The sequence below is a fragment of the Ornithorhynchus anatinus genome, chromosome X1, assembly GCF_004115215.2.
Source record: "Ornithorhynchus anatinus isolate Pmale09 chromosome X1, mOrnAna1.pri.v4, whole genome shotgun sequence".
NCBI lineage: Eukaryota > Metazoa > Chordata > Mammalia > Monotremata > Ornithorhynchidae > Ornithorhynchus > Ornithorhynchus anatinus.
In genome coordinates, this window is record NC_041749.1 from 120,720,740 (window position 1) to 120,740,531 (window position 19,792).

General features: G+C 44.7%; 1 protein-coding gene and 1 non-coding gene across 3 annotated transcripts in view; one reads left to right on the forward strand and one right to left on the reverse strand.

The window, feature by feature from the left end:
* Window positions 1-19,792, reverse strand: part of CDH8 (cadherin 8) — a 368,100-nt gene that overhangs the window by 302,355 nt on the left and 45,953 nt on the right. The gene's annotated exons all lie outside the window — the stretch shown is intronic.
* Window positions 9,165-9,302, forward strand: LOC114806662. Its single transcript, XR_003754724.1, has one exon. It is a non-coding gene; the product is annotated as a small nucleolar RNA SNORA7 (small nucleolar RNA).

Below are 19,792 nucleotides of genomic sequence, written 5' to 3' on the forward strand. Positions count from 1 at the left end.
GATCATGTCTATTTACTCATTGCACTCTTCCAAGCATTTAGTACAGTGCTGTGCACTTTTGATGATCAATTTATTGCGTCTGAAGGGAGAGGGAGTTCCTGGGAGGAGGGAGGGAGGGATGGACTGGAGGTGGGAGAGGTGAGAGCCAGGGACACTGAGGAAGTGAGTTTAGGAGGAGGGTAGCACAAGGGCTGGGGAGTAGCAGGTGAAGAGGGTGGGCTCCAAGTACCCAGCAGAAGTAATGTGGCCTGGTGGAAAGTGCAGGGGCCTAGGAGTCAGAGGAACTGGGTGCTAATCCTGGTTCTGCCTCAGCTCCTATGTGAACTTGGGCAAGTCACTTAACTTGTCTGTACCTCAGTTACTTCATCTGTTAAATGGGAATTAAGAATGTAAGCCCCAGCTGGGACATGAACTGTGTCCAACCTATCTCATATGTACCCTTGGGCTTAGTACAGTGCCTGGCACATAGTAAGTGCTTAACAAATACCATTAATACCTCTATTCAGATGATTCCCAAATCTATATCTCTAGCCTCAACCTCTCTCCTTCCTTGCATCGCTTCCTTGCCTTCAGGGCATTTCTATCTGGATATGCCACTGACACCTCAAACTTAACTTGCCCAAAACTGAACTCTTTATCTTCCCACCCAAATCTTGTCCTCTTTATGGCTTTCCCAATTCTGTAGACAATACCACCATCCTCCCCATCTCAAAAGCCCATAACCTCGGCATTTTCTTTGACTCATCTCTCTCATTCCACGCACTTATTCAATCTGTCACCAAATCCTGTCAGTTGTACCTTCTTAACATTGCTAAAATCCTCCCTTTCCTCTCCATCCAAACTGCTATCACACTGATCCAAGAACTTATCCTATCCCGCCTTGACTACTGCTTCTGCCTCCTCGCTTACCTACTTGCCTCCTGTCTCTCCACTCTAGTCCATACTTCACTCTGCGGCATGGATCATATTTCAACAACAATGTTCAGTCTATGTCTCTCCACTTGTCAAGAACCTCCAATGGCTGCCCAACCACCTCCCCATCAAAAAGAAACTCCTTACCATAGGCTTTAAAGCACTCAATCAGCTCACCCCCAACCTACCTCACCTCACTGATCTACTACAGCCCAACTCACACACTCCACTCCTTTAGCGCCACCTTACTCACTGTGCCACAGTCTCATCCATCTCATCACCAACCCCTTTCCCACATTCTGCTACTATCCTGGAACTCCCTCCCCTCCATATTTGCCATACCACCACTCTCCCCAACTCCAAAACATTATTAAGGTCCCATCTTCTCCAAGAGGCCTTCCTCAACTAAGCCCTCTTTCCCCAGCTCTCTTTTCCTTCTGTGTCTATGCACTTGGATCTGTGATCTTTGGGCATTTTACATTCATTCTTTCAATTGTATTCATTGAGCACTTACTGAGAGCAGAGCACTGTACTTCAAGCTTGGAAAGTACAAGTTAGCAGCAAAGAGAGACAATCCCTGCCCACACCAGGCTTATTCGCTCCGACCCCTACCCCACAGTACTTATATGCATATCTTTAAAGTATACATTAAAAATTACCTGTTTATTTATATTAATGTCTGTCTCCCTCTCTAGACTGTAAACTCATTACAAGCAGGTAACGATTCCACAAATTCTGTTGCAGTGTACTGTCCCAAGCACTTATTACAGTGCACCACACATAAATACCACTGAATGATTGATGGATTGATTTTTTTTAAAGTAAACAGATTTGAACCAGAGTCTAGTTTTGGAAATCAATATTTGAATGGCTACATTTCCCTGTACATCTTCCAGGCAATATTTCTCACTGTTTGTAAAGTTAATCAGACACCATCAATATGTATTTATTTTGTAAGCACTAATATGTATTATCCAGTCCAAATTGTTTTTAATGACAAGATCTTGCATTACCCTCATTTGGATGGTAACTACAATCCAAATGGTGATAATGATTCACAGAAGTATTGTATCTAAATGCTGCCCTTAACCTTCTGGTCATCTTTGTTGCTTCCTTTATTCTTCCTCTCCTCATTTCTGGTTTATCACCAAGCCCTGGAGCCTCATTTGCTATAAATATATATGTAAGTGCTTAACAAATTCCATTTGGTATTTATATTTGTTAAGGGCTTACTTTGTGCCAAACACTGTTCAAGCACTGGGGTAAGATGTCTTCCTTCCTGTCCTACCCCATCACTGAAGCCATTGCCAAGTCCAAGTATCCTCCTTGTTTGTTTGTCTGCTTTCATCTCTCTCCCCTCTAATCTGTCCCTTAAAGTGTCACTGGTCAAATCTATAAAGAATACTGCCATCACACTTCTACCCAGAATCCTCTTGTAAATCCCAGTCACAGGGGACAGTACCAATTCCCGGCCAACGGCTGAAAGGCCTTTCACCAGCTGCCCCTACTCTTCCCCTCCTGAAACCATCCTCTTCAACTGGCCTACACACCTTTCCATTTTACCCACATGCTTTCCCCTCATTTCCTGTTCTGAGTCTTTCCTTAGTCTCTTCTTGGTTGCTTTGTGGTCCGCTTTCAAACCAATCTCTACCAAAATATATTCCTTAAGTGGGTGTAGTATTATGTGGTAGGAAGCTTTATTTCCAATCTCCAGTTTCTAAAGGTGTTGGGGAAAATTTCACTGTGTGATTCCACTTGAATTCATATCTGGGCAGGCTTCATTCATTCATTCATTCAATCGTATTTACTGAGCGCTTACTGTATGCAGACCACTGTACTAAGTGCTCGGAAAGTACAATTAGGCAACAGATAGAGACAGGGCTTACAGTCTAGACTTCAACTCAAAGACTGAATTCCACTCTGGTCATATCGCCATGAAGAGTGTTTTTCCATCTAAATGACAGGTCCAATTTATGTCTCCGTATTTCTGCCTCCCTGAACTCAAAAGTTTGTTCAAGATAGACAGGGTGGCACCATCTCCCGTTTGGCCAATCAAGAGACTTTTGCTGGAATCTACACACACACACACACACACACACACATACACACACACACACTCCCCTCTACCTCCAAGAGGCAGAACCTTTGTTTACACACACCAGTGAACTTGCTAAAACATCTGTTTACTGAGGTGCAGGCATGACCTCCGTATGCAGGAGCCAGACTGGCCAGTCGAATCAAGGTTAGAATTACCTTGCCTTTTATACCGGCCATCTATCACTTCACGCTAACCGAATAGAGTTTTGGGTGGCTTAATTGAATAGGAGCCGCATCATTTTTAGACTGAGCATAATAAACCCTCATTTGCCTTGACTAGATTCATAAATTCACGCTGTTAAAAACCTGTTTCTGTCAGGTGGGACCCACCTCCCATGGCTTCGGTTCACATTCCGATTCTGAGCATCAGCAGGGACTTTGCCCATCACAAGCATTCAGTTAGCATTAGTTCATTGCTGTTAGTGCTGCTTGAGAAGCCGGGATGGATCCTGACTGTGAGCAGCCATCTCAGCTAAAGCAAGGTATTCGCTATGGCAAAGTTTTGTCTCTGAGCTGCCAGTTTTTTCCTGGAAATGGATCACATTTAGTACGCTAAATGAGTGCAACACAATGATTTGAAATGAATAAGTAAGAGGTGTCACCACAGAAAATTTCCATTTACACATGCCTATTTCTAACGAGTACATCACTGACAATTAACAGAGCTCCTATTCCAATTAAGCAGAATAAAGTGAAGATGGAGAGCTGACACAGTGAAATCTCACTCCTCATGGAAGCATGTGCCCACATACACATGCACACATGTGCGCACGCACACACTCACTCCCTCGGTGAACTCATTCGCTCTCACGGCTTTGACTACCATCTCTACGCAGATGACACGCAGATCTACATCTCCGCCCCTGTCCTCTCCCCCTCCCTTCAGGCTCACATCTCCTCCTGCCTCCAGGACGTCTCCACCTGGATGTCGGCCCGCCACCTAAAACTCAACATGAGCAAGACTGAGCTCCTCATCTTCCCTCCCAAACCCGGTCCTCTCCCAGACTTCTCTATCACCGTTGATGGCACGACCATCCTTCCCGTCTCTCAGGCCCGCAATCTCGGTGTCATCATTGACTCGTCTCTCTCGTTCACCCCACACATCCTATCCGTTACCAAGACCTGCCCGTTTCACCTCTACAATATCGCCAAGATCCGCCCTTTCCTCTCCACCCAAACGGCTACCTTACTGCTATGGGCTCTCGTTATATCCCGGCTAGACTACTGTGTCAGCCTTCTCTCTGACCTCCCTTCCTCCTCTCTCGCCCCGCTCCAGTCTATTCTTCACTCCGCTGCCCGGCTCATCTTCCTGCAGAAACGATCTGGGCATGTCACTCCCCTTCTTAAACAACTCCAGTGGTTGCCTATCAACCTCCGCTCCAAACAAAAACTCCTCACTCTAGGCTTCAAGGCTCTCCATCACCTTGCCCCTTCCTACCTCTCCTCCCTTCTCTCTTTCTACCGCCCACCCCGCACGCTCCACTCCTCTGCCGCCCACCTCCTCACCGTTCCTCGGTCTCGCCTATCCCGCCGTCGACCCCTGGGTCACGTCCTCCCGCGGTCCTGGAACGCCCTCCTTCCTCACCTCCGCCAAACTGATTCTCTTTCCCTCTTCAAAACCCTACTTAAAACTCACCTCCTCCAAGAGGCCTTCCCAGACTGAGCTCCTCTTCTCCCTCTACTCCCTCTGCCATCCCCCCTTTACCTCTCCGCAGCTAAAGCCTCATTTTCCCCTTTTCCCTCTGCTCCTCCACCTCTCCCTTCCCATCCCCACAGCACTGTACTCGTCCGCTCAACTGTATATATTTTCGTTACCCTATTTATTTTGTTAATGAATTGTACATCGCCTTGATTCTATTTAGTTGCCATTGTTTTTACGAGATGTTCTTCCCCTTGACTCTGTTTATTGCCATTGTTCTTGTCTGTCCGTCTCCCCCGATTAGACTGTAAGCCCGTCAAACGGCAGGGACTGTCTCTATCTGTTGCCGACTTGTTCATCCCAAGCGCTTAGTACAGTGCTCTGCACATAGTAAGCGCTCAATAAATACTATTGAATGAACTCACACACACAGTCACTTATGATTGCACACAGATACTGTGACTGAGAAAAGATTATGGTCACCTGGAAGGATGGACCTTAGCAAGTAGAGATACTAAATGAACATCATCACTCTCATCATCATCAACAGCATTGACTGCTGTGGGCAGAGCACACTCCTGAGAGCCTTGAAAAGCAGTGTGGTCTAGTGGAAAGAGCACAAATTCGAGAGTCACAGGAGCTGACTTTGAATCCTGACTCCACCACTTGCCAGCTGGGTGACTTTGGGCAAGTCACTTCACTTCTCTGGGCCTCGTTTCCTTACCTGGAAAATGGGGACTCAACACCTGCTCTCCCTCCCCCTTAGGCTGTGAGCCGCTCCGTGTGGGACAGGAACTGTGCCTGATCTGGTTATTGTGTGTCTACTGCAGCATCTGAGACACAGTAAGTGCTTAACAAGTACCCCAGTTATTATCATTAATGTACTGGGCCCCTTCCTGAATGCAGAACTCTATACAGGGCACCTATTTTGTGCTGAGGATTGTACTGGTTACATGGAAACAGCAAAAGACTTGATCCTTAACCTAAAAAAAGCTTTCAATTTAAAAGGGGAGATGAATGGATGCTCATAATAATTGCTCCTCTATGATTCTATTAGATGTTTAATTAATCAATTGATGGTATTTATTGAGCACTTATTGCATGCAGAGCACTGTACTAAGCTGGAGAGTACAGTATATCAGAGAGGGTGAGCATGTTCCCTATCCACAAGGTAACCCTTCTTGCCACCATTTTTTTTAAATGGTATTTGTTAAGCACTTACTATGTGTCAGGCACTGAGGCACAGAGAAATAAAGTGACTTGCCCAAGATCATGCAGCAGAAAAGTGGAGGAGTCGGATTAGAACCCAGGTCCTTCTGACTCCCAGGCCCATGCTCTAACCACTTGGCCACTCTGCTTCTTTATTTGAAAGGAGGAAACTCTTCTTTCGTGGTGTAAAAGTGTAAAAACAAAACAAAAAACTGAGTACTCAGATGTTGATGTAATCATTTCCTGCAAAAAAGAATTCCATCAATCTATCGATAGTATCGATTGGGTGTCTAATGAGTACAGAGCATGATACTGAGTGCTTAGGAGAATACAGTAAACAGATACGATCTCTGACCTCCAGGAGAAGATTGTCTGGAGGAAGTGTTACATTAGGGATATTTAACAATAATCAAACTGTAAAAACATGGGTTTTGCCAAGTATAATTTGTCAGCCATTCCAGGCTTATTTTTTACCGACATCTGTAACTTTTCTTTTCAGATGGATGCAAAAATGGGCAACCAACCCTTCTCAGTTTATCCAACTCTAGGGGCGAGAGCAAAACAGAGAGATTTTTCACAGCACTGAATACCCCAAAGTGCCAAACCTTGCCTAGCACAAACGATGTAAAGATGTTTAGATTGTACTTTCCCTCCATGCATGCAAATGCTTCAGTGGTACCTTTGTTTGGACAGAAACTCTGGAAGCAACAACCTCCTTGATGATCTGAACTCAGAGTGAGAGTGTTAATTCCATCTGCTTGGGCAGATGGCAAAGTACACTAAAATTTCATGCATCTTTCAAACCTTGGTGCCCATCAGCACATTGATTTCCTGATGAGAATAGGAGAAAGGTTTGGGAACAGAAGGTTTTGTATTTTTACACCGAATGGGTTGACAATAAGTCTATGATTCTTTCTGACATGACCTTAGCCATAATGAATGAATGCTTGTAGGATGACTCTCTTTATAGGAAGAAAGATGTGTATGACCTAAGAATAATAAAAGATGTCAAGTATATTGAGGTGTAGTACAAAGAAGTTCATTTTATTGGAGGAGAAGCAGGAGACAACCTCAAGGTGCCATAAATCTCTATGTCTTTCGATTATCAAGGTGAGTGCGTCGGTGTTCCCTGTTTCTCTGAAGGGATTGGGTAGAGCGGTTCATTTGGGAAAAAATGTTATAGGGAAGAGAAATACTCCACACTGTGCACTCCCCATGAACAAATGACTTTTGAATGTAATATCATTCAGAAGGCATCTTAAAAGTCAGGTATCTAGGTCAAGTACCATTATGATAGTAGGGTGCTTGGGTCCAAAATGTACAAACAATGATGATTCCGCGTTTGTCACTGGGCCCTGGAATCCCAAAGATTCTGCATGACTCACTGTGGAACGTGAAGGTGTCTACCAACTCTGTTATACTCTCCCAAGCGCTTAGTACAGTGCTCTGCACACAGTAAATGCTCAATAAATATGATTTACTGATTGATGACAATCAAAGCAAGCAGACTATGATGGTTTAAGCAGCCTATCTTGATCTCAACTCTCTCACCACCAACCCCATTACCCAAGTCCTGGCTCTGGCCTGGAACTCCCTCACTCTTCATGTCTGACAGACCACCATTGTCTCCACCTTCAAAGTCTTTTTAAAAGTCACATTTCCTCCAAGTGGTCTCCCCCCACTTAGCCCTCATTTCCTCTTCTCCCTCTCCCTTCTGAATTGCCTATGCACCTGGATTTGTTACCCTTCATTCACCCCACCCTCAGCTGCACAGCACTTAAGTACATATTTGTAATTTATTTTAAAGTCTGTCTCTCATTCTAAACTGTAAGCTCTCTCTTTGCAAGAAACAGGTCTACCAACTCTGTTATGTTGTATCATCATTATCATCACCAGTGGTATTTATTGAGTGCTTTCTGTGTGCAGAGCAGTGTACTAAGCACTTGGGAGAATGCATCAGAGTTGGTAGAGCCTGCCCACAATAAACGCACAGACTAGAGGCTGTATTATGCTCTCCCAAGCCCTTAGCATAGTGCTCTGCACAAGGTTAGTGCTCAAAAAATACAATTGATTGACTGATTGGAAAGACCATTGGACCCAAAGGCCTGAGGTCTACTCCTGGCTCCTCCATTTCAATCAATCAGTGGTATTTCTTGAGCACTTACTGTGTGAAGAGCACTGTATCAAGTGCTTGCCTGCTCTATGACCTTTGTCAAGTCACTTCACTTCTCTGGGCCCATTTCCGTATCTGTAAATAAGGGATAAGATGTCTGTTCCCACTTCCTTTTAGGTGAGTGCCTTGTGGGGCAGAGCCAGTGTCTGATCTGATTACATGTCTCTACTCCAGTGTTTAGCACAGGGTTTGGCACATAGTGAGTGTTTATTAAATACCATCATTATTTCGAAGGAGCAACATGATGTATATTGTTGGGCTCCACCACCAAAGGAAGAATAATGTCAGGTGCTTTTAAACAGGTTTTACTCTTTCCTTCAATGAGTATGGATCAGAATTCATGTAAACACAGTTCTATATTCTAAATGCTCCTAAACTCCACAGACTGAAGGTGATAAGTCTCCTTCACTTGATTGGCTGATTATTGAAACACAAACTCCATAATATTGGCTACTTGATTAGGACTGTAGGTAGATTCAAGTGGAAATTTTTGGTACAGTTAGTTAGAATTGCTCAGTTAGGCTCAGGGGAGACGTTTACCCAGGAGCCAATGGCAGAATTTTTTTTTTTATGAGCTTTGTCATGGCACACACCTCCCTGCCCAAAAAAATCCTATAGCCTCAACTGGTCAACATTGTTGTTACTGCAATTTTTGTTGTTTTTTTCTCATACTTTTTTTTGGGGGGGGGGGCATTTGTTAAGTCCTTACTATGTGCCAGGCACTGTACTAAGCATTGGGGTAGATACAAGCTGATCAGGTGGGGCACAATCCATGTCCCTCATGGGGCTCACAGTTTTAATCCCCATTTTAGAGATGAGGTAACTGAGGCACAGAGAATTTAAGTGACTTGCCCAAGGTCACACAGCAGACACGGGATGGAGGCAGGATTAGAACCCAGGTCCTTCTGACTCCCATGCTTTATGCACTAGACCATATTGTTGGTCTAAAGAGGCTAGCTGTTGCTAGTGATTGTAGTGATTGACTGCTGAATTGTACATTCCAAGCGCTTACTACAGTGCTCTGCACATAGTAAGTGCTCAATAAATACGATTGAATGAATGAGTGAGTGAATGAATGAATGAATGAATAGTGATGTCTTATTTTTCTTTATATTCCTCTTCCCTACACTCTCAGACCTCTCAGGGTCACACGTGGAGCGTTTCCAGTACTCTACCAGCCTCGGCTACGGAAGGGAGAGTCAAGCAGAGGCCTACACATTCCATTCCTAGCTTGGACAGTGGCTAGCAAGTGGAAAGCAATCTGCTACAAGTCAAAACTCACCAATGCTGGGCAGCAGCGGCATGGGAGAAAGTCAAGGGTGGAGACTCAAGTTTTCTGTGCAGAAGGCGACAATGGTAAACCATGTCTGTACTTTTGCTAAGAAAGCTCTATGGATCCACTACCAGAACGATTGCAGATGGAGAGCGGGGCATTCTGGGAGAGATGTGTCCGTGGTGTCACTATGGGTCAGAAACGGCTTGACAGGATAAGACAAGACCTACACCCTCACGCTCCTCCAAAAGCTCATTTTAATAATGTTGGTATTTGTTAAGCGCTTACTATGTGCCAAGCACTGTTATAAGCGCTGGGAGAGATACAAGGTCATCAAGTTGTCCCAAGTAGGGTTCACAGTCTTAAGCCCCATTTTACAAATGAGGTAACTGAGGCACAGAGAAGTGAAGTGACTTGCCCACAGTCACACAGCTGACAAGTGGCTGAGCTGGGATTCGAACCCATGACCTCTGAGTCCCAAGCCCGGGCTCTTTCCACCGAGCCACGCTGCTTCCACCCTCTGCTCTCCCAACTCCGGTTCTGTGTTCCCAACCTGCCTATATAACTTCTGTGCTAACACTGAACTATTTGAACGCAACATAAATTGAGTTGGGTGTCCAAGGGGAGGCTGTGGTGTCACTCAAGAGAACAAGTCAGTGTTGGAAAAGTTAGAAAGGCATGCTGAACTAGCATAGCATGACTCAAGATTAGGTGACTTAACTGCACAGCCTGGATTTAGCAGCGAATGGTATGGCATAATCACAATATAAAGCACAGGTTTCTTGTGATAGACATCAAGGACAATCTTCATTAATAATAATAATAATAATAATGTTGGTATTTGTTAAGCGCTTACTATGTGCAGAGCACTGTTCCGAGTGCTGGGGTAGATACAGGGTAATCAGGTTGTCCCATGTGAGGCTCACAGTCTTAATCCCCATTTTACAGATGAGGTCACTAAGGCACGGATAAGTTAAGTGACTTGCCCACAGTCACACAGCTGACAAGTGGCAGAGCCAGGATTTGAACCCATGACCTCTGACTCCCAAGCCCATGCTCTTTCCACTGAGCCACGCTCATTCTAAATATAAGATCCGAGGAGACTGAACAGTTAAACTCTCTGTGTTTTTCCGGTGCAACCACTCCAAGCACCTTTGAGGGAAGCAGCGTGGCCTAGTGGATAGAGCATAGGCCTGGGATTCAGAGGACCTGTGTTCTAATCTCAAATCTGCCACTTGTCAACTGGGTGACCTTGGGCAAGTCACTTAATGTCTCTATGCCTCAGTTTCCTCACCTGTAAAATGGGGATTTAATACCTGTTCTCCCTTCTTCTTATAAGCCCCATTTGGGGCAGGGATTGTGTCTGACCTGATTGGCTTGTATCTACCCCCAGTGCTTATTACAGTGCCTAGCATATAGTAAGTGCTTAACCAATACCACAATTATTTTTCATAATAATAATTATGGTATTTGTTAAGCGCTTACTATGTGCCAAGCACTATTCCAAGCCCTGGGAACGATACAAGGTAATCAGGTTGTCCCACGTGGGGCTCACAGGCTTAATCCCCATTTTACAGATGAGGTAACTGAGGCACAGAGAAGTGAAGTGACTTGCCCAACGTCACACAGCTGATAAGTGGCAAAGCCAAGATAAGAACCCATGACCTCTGACTCCCAAGTCCGGGCTCTTTCCACTAAGCCACACTGCTTCTTTTATGTTAGGGTTACATTATTTAAGGATATTCCCACTGTCAGGGCCAGTACACTGCAAGTCAAACGTCCACTTTTTCAAACTTGAGCCAAGGTCACTTCACATTTTGACACCTCGTTCATTTTCCTCATCCAACTCTAGCATCTCTTTACTTCTGAAAGGATGATGGTAGTAGCTCTGAGGCTCTTTAGAAAAGAAGATAGTGTGTTGTGTACGAGGATTCATTAGAACGTTAGTAGTACATTCATTAGTAGGTGTATTTTCTTTCCTTCTGTCCTTCCTCAGAGCAGCGTTCCCCAACTAAAATTCAATGAATCTTCCTCTCCTCCTGTTCCAGAGGATCGCGCAGAATTCACTCTCAAGGTTTAGTGGGGTATTTTGTCGACAGAAAAAAAGCTCGGCGCTGTTTTTACTATATAATGGATGGAGAGTAGGTTGCAGCTGGCAAATGAAGGTCACAAATAAGGAACCTGAAGGTGCCTTTTTCATCTGCTCAGACTGGCTTTTTGGCTTGGGGCCATGATCCTTGGGCTACGGGCCATAATCCAAGGGCTGACTCTCAGATGCACACATCCACAGTCATTATGAAGCCAATATCTTCAAAACCTCTCAATAATGTGCCAGCATTTGGGGCTAATAATCTGCTATCATCCACATCAGCATGATGAGCAACCGACCGGACCACAGCTTCATGGCCTATATATTCAAGTGAAAAATAGAGCAAAACTCTCATATCCAAGAAGATTGGAACTGACTCTGTTTCAGATCTCTTTGTCAGAGGTTGCTTGAGTGGGTTGGCCAGTACAGGGGAAAAGGACCCTCCCCACCCAATCCCCTCCTTTGTCTGCAGAAGCTCTCTCCAGTGTAAAATGGATCATTCTCAGCCCAGCTCTGCTCTAAGTTCTAGCCTGCAGGAAAAGGACATAACCTTTCACATAACGGAAAACTCTGACATCTGATGTTGGAATATGGAAGAGCTTATTATGGTTCTTTTTGCCAGTGGGAACACAGTTCAATCTAGCCTAACCTTAGGCTAATTTACTTTGAGATTCCCAAGCAGTCTCATGCCCCTTGCTGCCCCCTGCCCCTAATGCTGAAAAGGAGTTCAGTGGATTTCCTTCGTCATTTGAGAAAAAAAACAAAACACTTCTAGCCTGTGAAAAGCCTGAAAAATATTGGTCAAAGAGTAACATTGGGAAAAGGTAGTTGGGAAGTATTGAGGCCTAGTCCTCTAAGACTGTAAGCTCTTTGTGGGCAGGGAATGTGTCTGTTATATTGTTATATTGTACTCTCTCCCAAGCGCTTAGTACAGTGCTCTGAACACAGTAAGCGCTTAATAAATATGATTGACTGACTGGTGGTGAGAGCAAGGGCCCGGGATTCAGGAGAACTGAGTTCTAGTCCTAGTTCTGCTACTGACTACAGAGAAGCAGCGTGGCTCAGTGGAAAGAGCACACGGGCTTTGGAGTCAGAGGTCATGAGTTTGAATTCCGTCTCTGCCACTTGTCAGCTGTGTGACTGTGGGCAAGTCACTTAACTTCTCTGGGCCTCAGTTACCTCATCTGTAAAATGGGGATTAAGACTGTGAGCCCCATGTGGGACAACCTGATTCCCCTATGTCTACCCCAGCGCTTAGAACAGTGCTCTGCACATAGTAAGCGCTTAACAAATACCAACATTATTATTATTATTATTACTGACATCCTGGGTGACTTTGGGCAAGTCATTTAATAATAACAATAATAATGATAATAATATATGTGCTATTTGTTCAATGCTTACTGTGTGCCAAGCACTGAACTACAAAGAAACAAGATCATCAGATCGGACCCAGCACCCATCCCTCAGGAGATTCACAGCCTAAGCAGAAAGCCGAACAATTACTGAATCTCCCAGTTTTACAGATGAGGAGACTGAGGCACAGAGAAGTAAAGGGACTTGCCCATAAGCCCCCAGTAAGCAAGGGGCAGAGCTGGGATTAGGATCCAGGTCCTCCCCCTCCCAGGCCCAGGTTCTTTTCACTAGACCACACTGCTCTCCCCTTCCCTGGGTATCAGTTTCCTCATCTGTAAAATGGGAATCAGATAACGTGGGGGCTCCATATGGAACAAGGACTGATTCCAATCTCATAACCCTTTATCTACCCCAGAACTTGGCAATGAGGCAATAGATTTACCTCTGTAATGGAACACATGGCCCTAGCCCCTTTTTTCACAGTTCTGTTCATTCATTTATTCATTCATCTGTATTTATTGAGTGCTTACTGTATGCAGAGCACCTTACTAAGCACTTGGGAGAGTACAATATAACAATAAACAAACACACTCCCTGCCCACAACGAGCTTACACACTAGAGGTGGAAACAGATATTAATATAAGTAAATGAACTACATATGTGTACATAAGAGCTATGGGGCCAGGAATGGGGATGAATGAAGGGAGCAAGTCAGGGCAGATAGAATTTGATTTTCATGTTCAGTTTTGTAGGGGAATAGGTGACACAGCTGTTATTAATCATATTTTTACCTGGAAAATATAAGTAATGTCTAAACAGGATTGACCTTGGAGTAGTTAAAGGCAAAGAAATGGAAATAACATTCTGTTTTTGGAAGAGCAGCAAAATGACTTGAATGCTACCATGCTAGAGAAACATAGCCTGTTTGATGTCTGTTTGATGCAACTCTTTAAAGGAACAAAGGACTTTTCCTGAAGAATGCAAATCCCTTTCCTTTATAGATTATTTGTTTATAATGCTCAAACATCAATGAAGTGGTAAGTTTAACAAAAGAAAATGAAAAAGTGCTTAAATATCCAGTACTGGAAAATCTCTTGAGGCCCTCAAATTTCCACCCACTCTGTCAGTTTCCATGTCCTTATTTAATATTATGTACAGAGAAGTGAAGTGATCCAAACAAAAACCCTCGCCCAACAGACAGCGCTATCATTTTAACCCAGTTATATTTGTTGAGCCGAGCTCTTAGATGCAAGATAATCCCCGATGCCCATTGGGCTCATAATCTAAATGGTAGGGAGAGGTGGTAATTTACCCCCATTTTACAGATGAGTAAACAGATGAGGCTCAGTTTAAGCAACTTGCCCAAGATGCCAGAGGAGATAAGTGTCAGAGCTGTGCTCGCTCCACTAGGCTATGTCTTGTTTGGGTTTTTGTTAAAGGGGGTCAATGGGGATTCAGAGAATGGAAGATGGGAAATCCACCCCAAAATGGGTCACCCTTGATTTGAACTGGATCAATCTACTATCGATTCTCTTCTGAAATTGGCAGTCTCTAGAAGAATGGGATATCACTGGGGTACCAAATTCGTTCTGAAAGCAGCTTCTTATCCTGGATGAAGCAGCCACTCTTGAAACATGCCCTATTGCATTTTAATGGCAAATAACCTGTAAAAATTGTTTAAAGTCACAGACTGCACAGAGCGCAGAGTCAGTGCCAAAGGCATTCTCCACCTGCTCTCGTTCAAGAAGAGCAACCCATTTTGAGGAAGAATATTATCTCTGGGTAAAGAGTAGCCAAAGAGGATATGACTGAGAAATGAGACTTTAAATCAGATCTTTTCTGCACACTGGAACTATGAGGACCAATCCCCTGTAAGCTTGGGACTAGTAGCAAGAAAATTCCAAACTTGAGCTGAGGGGAGTGGAATGAAAACTGCCGAAACCAGTAATATTCACACATGGGATCGCTGCATGCAGATAATCTGATAAGTAAAGATCTTTAAGAAAGAGACAAAGAGGGATAGAGAGAGAGGGAGAGAGGGAGAGAGAAATACAAAGGGAGAGACAGAGGGAGAGAGAAAAATAGAAAAACAGATAGAGAGGGAGTAGAGAAGCAGCATGGAAGCCAGAAAGTCAGGGGTTCTAATCCTGGCTCCACCACTTGTCTGCTGTGTGACCTTGGGCAAGTCACTTAACTTCTCTGAGCCTCAGTTCCCTCATCTGTAAAATGGGGATTGAGACTTTGAGCCCCATGTGGGTCAGGGACTGTCTGCAACCCAATCCGCTTGTATCTATCCTGCAGTTAGTACGTGTTTGGTATATAGTAAGTGCTTCACAAATACCATAAGTATTATTAGTAGAGGTGGTAGACATGAATCCCTGCCCACGAGAAGCTTACAGTCTAGAAGGGGAGACAGACAATAAAATAAATTACAGACAGGGAAAATGGAGGAATGTAAGGATACACACATAAATTCCATGGGGCTGAGGGTGGAGTGAATATCAAGTCCTTAAGGGGTACAGACCCAAGTGCATAAGCGATGCAGAAGGGAGGACATGTAGGGGAAATGAGAGCTCAGTCAGGGAAGGCTTCTTGGAGGAGATGTGATTTTAGGAGGGCATTGAAGGTGGGGAAAGTGGTGGTCTGTCAGATGTGAAGGGTGAGGGAGTTCCAGGCCCAAAGGTGGATATGGATAAGGGGTCGCCAATGACAGTGATGAAACCAAGGTACAATGAATAGGCTGGTTGGCATTAGAGGAGCAAAGTGTGTGGACTGGGTTTTAATAGATCAGTGAGGTAAGGTAGAAGGGGGAAAATTGATTCAGTGCTTTAAAGCCAATGGTAAAGAGTTTTGTTTAATGCAGAGATGGATGGGCAACCCTTGGAGGTTTTTGAGGAGGGGAAGATATGAGCTCAATTTTTTTTTTAGAAAAATGACCCAGGCAACAGAGCAAAGTATGAACTGGAGAAGGAAGATTCAGGAGGCAGGGAGTTCAACAAGGAGGTTGATGCAGTAGTCAATGTGGGATATGATAAGCCTGGTAGCAGTTGGGATTGAGTGGAAAGGGTGGATTCTAGAGGTGTAGAGAAGGTAGAACCAAGAGGATTTGGTGACAGACTGAATAAGCAGGTTGAATGAGAGAGATGAGTCAATGATAATGTCAAGTTCACTGGCTTGTGAGACAGGGTTGTGGTGTGGTCTATGGTGATGGGAAAGTCTGAGGAAGGACAGGGTTTGGGTGGGAAGATGAGGAGTTTTGTTTTGAACATATTAAGTTTTGAGGTGTTGGGGGGACATCCAAATAGAGAAGTCCTGAAAACAAGAGGAAACGAGAGACTGCAAAGGAAGACAGTTCGGGGCAAGAGAGGTAGATTTGGGAATCATCTGCAGAGAGATAGTAATTGAAGCCATGCAAGCAAAGGAGTTCTCTGGGGGAGTGGGTGTAGATGGAGAATAGAAGGGGACCCAGAACTGAGCCTTGAGGGACGCCCACAGTTAGGGGGTGGGAGGCAGAAGAGGAGCCCACAAAAGAGAGTGAGAATGAGTGGCCAAAGAGATAGGAGGAGAACCAAGAGAGAACGGCATCGGTGAAGCCAAGGTAAGGTAGTGAATCCAGGAGAAGGGGGTGGTCAACAGGGTCGAAGGCAGCAGAAAGGTCAAATAAGATTAGGATAGAATAGAGGTTGTTGGATTTGTCAGGAAGGAGTTGAGTGGTGAGTTAGAGATTGCCTTAGAGAGGGCAGTTTCCATGGAGTGGAAGAAGCAGAAGCCAGATTGGACGGGGTCAAGGAGAGAACTGGAGGGGAGAAAGTCAAGGCCTTGGATGTAGACAATTCTCTCAAGGAGTTTGGAGAGGAATGATAGGAGGGAGATGGGATGATAACTGGAGGGAGCTGTGGAGTCAAAGGGTTTTTTGGCATGGGGGGGTTACATGAACATTTGACACTATAGACCGCCCCCTTCACCTAAAAACATTATCCAACTCATTCGCTCCCATGGTTTCAACTACCATCCCTATGCAGATGATTCCCAAACGTACATCTCCAGCCCTGACCTCTACCCTTCTCTGCAATATTGCATTTCCTCCTGCCTTCAAGTCATATCTATTTGGATGTCCTGCCAGCACCTCAAATGAAACATGTCTAAAACTGAACTCCTTATCCTCCCACCCAAACCCTGTCCTCCTCTTGTTTTCCCCTTCACTGTAAACACCACTATCCTCCCTGTCTCACAAGCCGGTAATCTTGGCATTGTCCTCGACTCATCTCTCATACCACCCACATATTCAATCTGTCACCAGATTCTGTCTGTTCTTTCTTCACAACTTACAAAAATCCACCCTTTCCTCTCCATCCAACTTGCCACCATGCTGATCCAAGCATTTATCCTACCCCACCTTAACTACTGCATCTGCCTCCTTGTTGACCTCCCGACCTCCTGTCTCTCCCCATTCCAATCCATATTTCATACTGCTGTATGGATCATCTAACAACAAAAACATTCAGACCATGTCTCCCCACTGCTCAAGGACCTCCAATGGCTGCCTATCCACCTTCGCATCAAACAGAAACTCCTTACCATCGGTTTTAAAACACTCCATCAGCTCGCCCCATCTTACCTCACCTCACTGATCTCTTACTCCAGCCCAACCTGCAGACTCTGCTCCTCTGGCGCCAGCTTACTCACTGTGCCCTGACCTCGTCTATCTTGCCGATGTCCTCTTGCGCACATCCTGCCTCTGGCCTGGAGCTCGCTCCCCATCCAAGTGTGCCAGACCACCACTCTCTCCACCTTTAAAGCACAATTAAGGCCATATCTCCATGAGGCCTTTCCCGATTAAGCCCTCTTTTTCTCTGGCTTGCTCTCCCTTCTGCATCTTCTAGGCAGTTCAAACTGTGACCTTTGAACATTCGATATTCACCCCACCCCCAACCCCACAGCACTTATGCACATATCTTTAAATTATTTATTTAAAATTATTTATTCATAGTAATGTCTGCCTCCCCCTCTAGACTGTAAGCTCGTTATGTACAGCGAATGTGACTGCTAATTCTCTTATATTGTTCTCTCCCAAGTGTTTAGAACAGTGCTCTGCACATAGTAAGTGCTCAGTAAATATTATTGATTGATGCGCATGTCTGAAAGCAGTGGGGAATGAGCCATTGGCGAGTGAGCAGTTGAAGATGGTGATCAAGGAAGGAATAAGGGAGGGGGACAAGTGTTTTAATAAGTTGTGAAGGGCTGGGTTCGGAGCCTCACGTGTAGAGGGTGTATTTTGAGAGGAGGCAGAAGATCTTCTCTTGAGTTACTGCTGGGAAAGATGGGAGAGTGAAAAGGGGGGTCAGGAGGAGAGTAGGACTAGAGATTGTGGGGGAAATTTTAGGGAGATCATGACTCAAGGTTTCAATTTCATCAAAGAAATAGGTGGCAGGATCATTAGGTGCAAGAGATGGAAGAGGCAGAGAGACGGGGGTTTGAAGAGGGAGTTAAAAGCCTGAAAAATCTGGCACAAGGGAGTGAATAAGGATGGAGAAATACTGTTGCTGGGTGGAAGAGAGGGCAGCATGGAAACAGATGAGGATGAGATTGAGGTGTATGAGGTCAGTCTCATGTCTGGATTTCTGCCAACAGTGCTCCACGGCTAAAGCACAAGGGTAGAGAAAGTTCTGTGGAGGTGATCCAGGGCTGTGAGTTGGTGGTCTGAGACTGAGGAAGGAACAGGGGAGGGGGGAGGTGGGTTCAGTAGAGAGGGAGGAGTTGAGGATGTGGATTTGTGAGTCTAGGGAAGGTAGGTTGGGTATGGATACCAAATGGAGCAGGATAACATTGGAAAATTGGAGTGGGTGAAAACATTGGAGGTTTCTATGGGGGAACAGCACAGTTTTATGGGAGTTGGGGGTGGGAGAGAAAGAAAGTGAGGAGGTTGTGGTCGGAGACTGGAATTTCACAGTTGGTGAAGGTTGAGAAGGGAAAGGGGAGAGAGAAGTAGAGAGAGAAGGGATGTGAGGGAGAGAAGGAAAGGGGAGGAGGGAGAGAGAGAGAGATTGGAGGGGCAGAGAGAGTCCTGGAGCCTTAATTTGCTTTTCTTCTTTGCTTTATTCTTTTGGAGGACAAGTGAGCTGAAAATATTGTAAATCAATCAGTACCATGATTGATTGAAAAAGTTGAACATATATGTTCTCACTGTACCTCAATCTTGTCTATCTCGCCACTGACCTCTCGCCTATATCCTACCTCTGGCCTGGAATGCTCTCCCTCCTCATATCTGACAGATAATTGCTTTTCCCCACTTCAAAACCTTATTGAAGGCCCATCTCCTCCAAGAAGCCTTCCCTGAATAAGCCCTCCTCTCTTCTCCCACCCCCTTCTGTGCCACTCTCACCTGCTCCTTCATTCATCCTCCCTCTTATCCCCACGGCACATATGAATATATCTGTATATATTTGTCATTCATTCATTCATTCATTTATCTATTTATCTATTCATTTATTTACATTAATGTCTGTCTCCCCCTTTAGACTGTGAACTTCTTGTGGGCAGGAATGTGTCTGTTTGTTATTATATTGGACTCTCCCAAGCACTTAGAACAGAGCTTCACAAACAGTAAACGCTCAATAAAAAGGATTGAATGATTTAATGAAGGAGTGTTGGCTGAGCAATGAGTTGCTGGACTATGAACTTTCCAAATATGAACAGGAACTTTTAGTGGCGGGGTCTGAGGGCAAGTGGGAAGAGTGATGAAGCAGGAAAACCCAAGTACACGTGCGGGTGTGTCCTTTACAGCACCTGCACTCATCCCTTTGGCAAACACTGATCCTTCAGATTTGCCACAGCAAAATGTTCAGTCCTCCATCATTAATGTCTTTGATTTATCTTGGAGGTGATGGAATCAATTAACTGAACTGAATTACACTACAGCCCAGGGAATGCTAAACATGGGCTTGTTTCTTTTCTTTCTTTTGTATTCCTATTCAAATAAATTAAGCACTTTACCAACATTAATTAAGCCTTCCCAACAACCCTTTGAGGTTGGTATTAAAGCA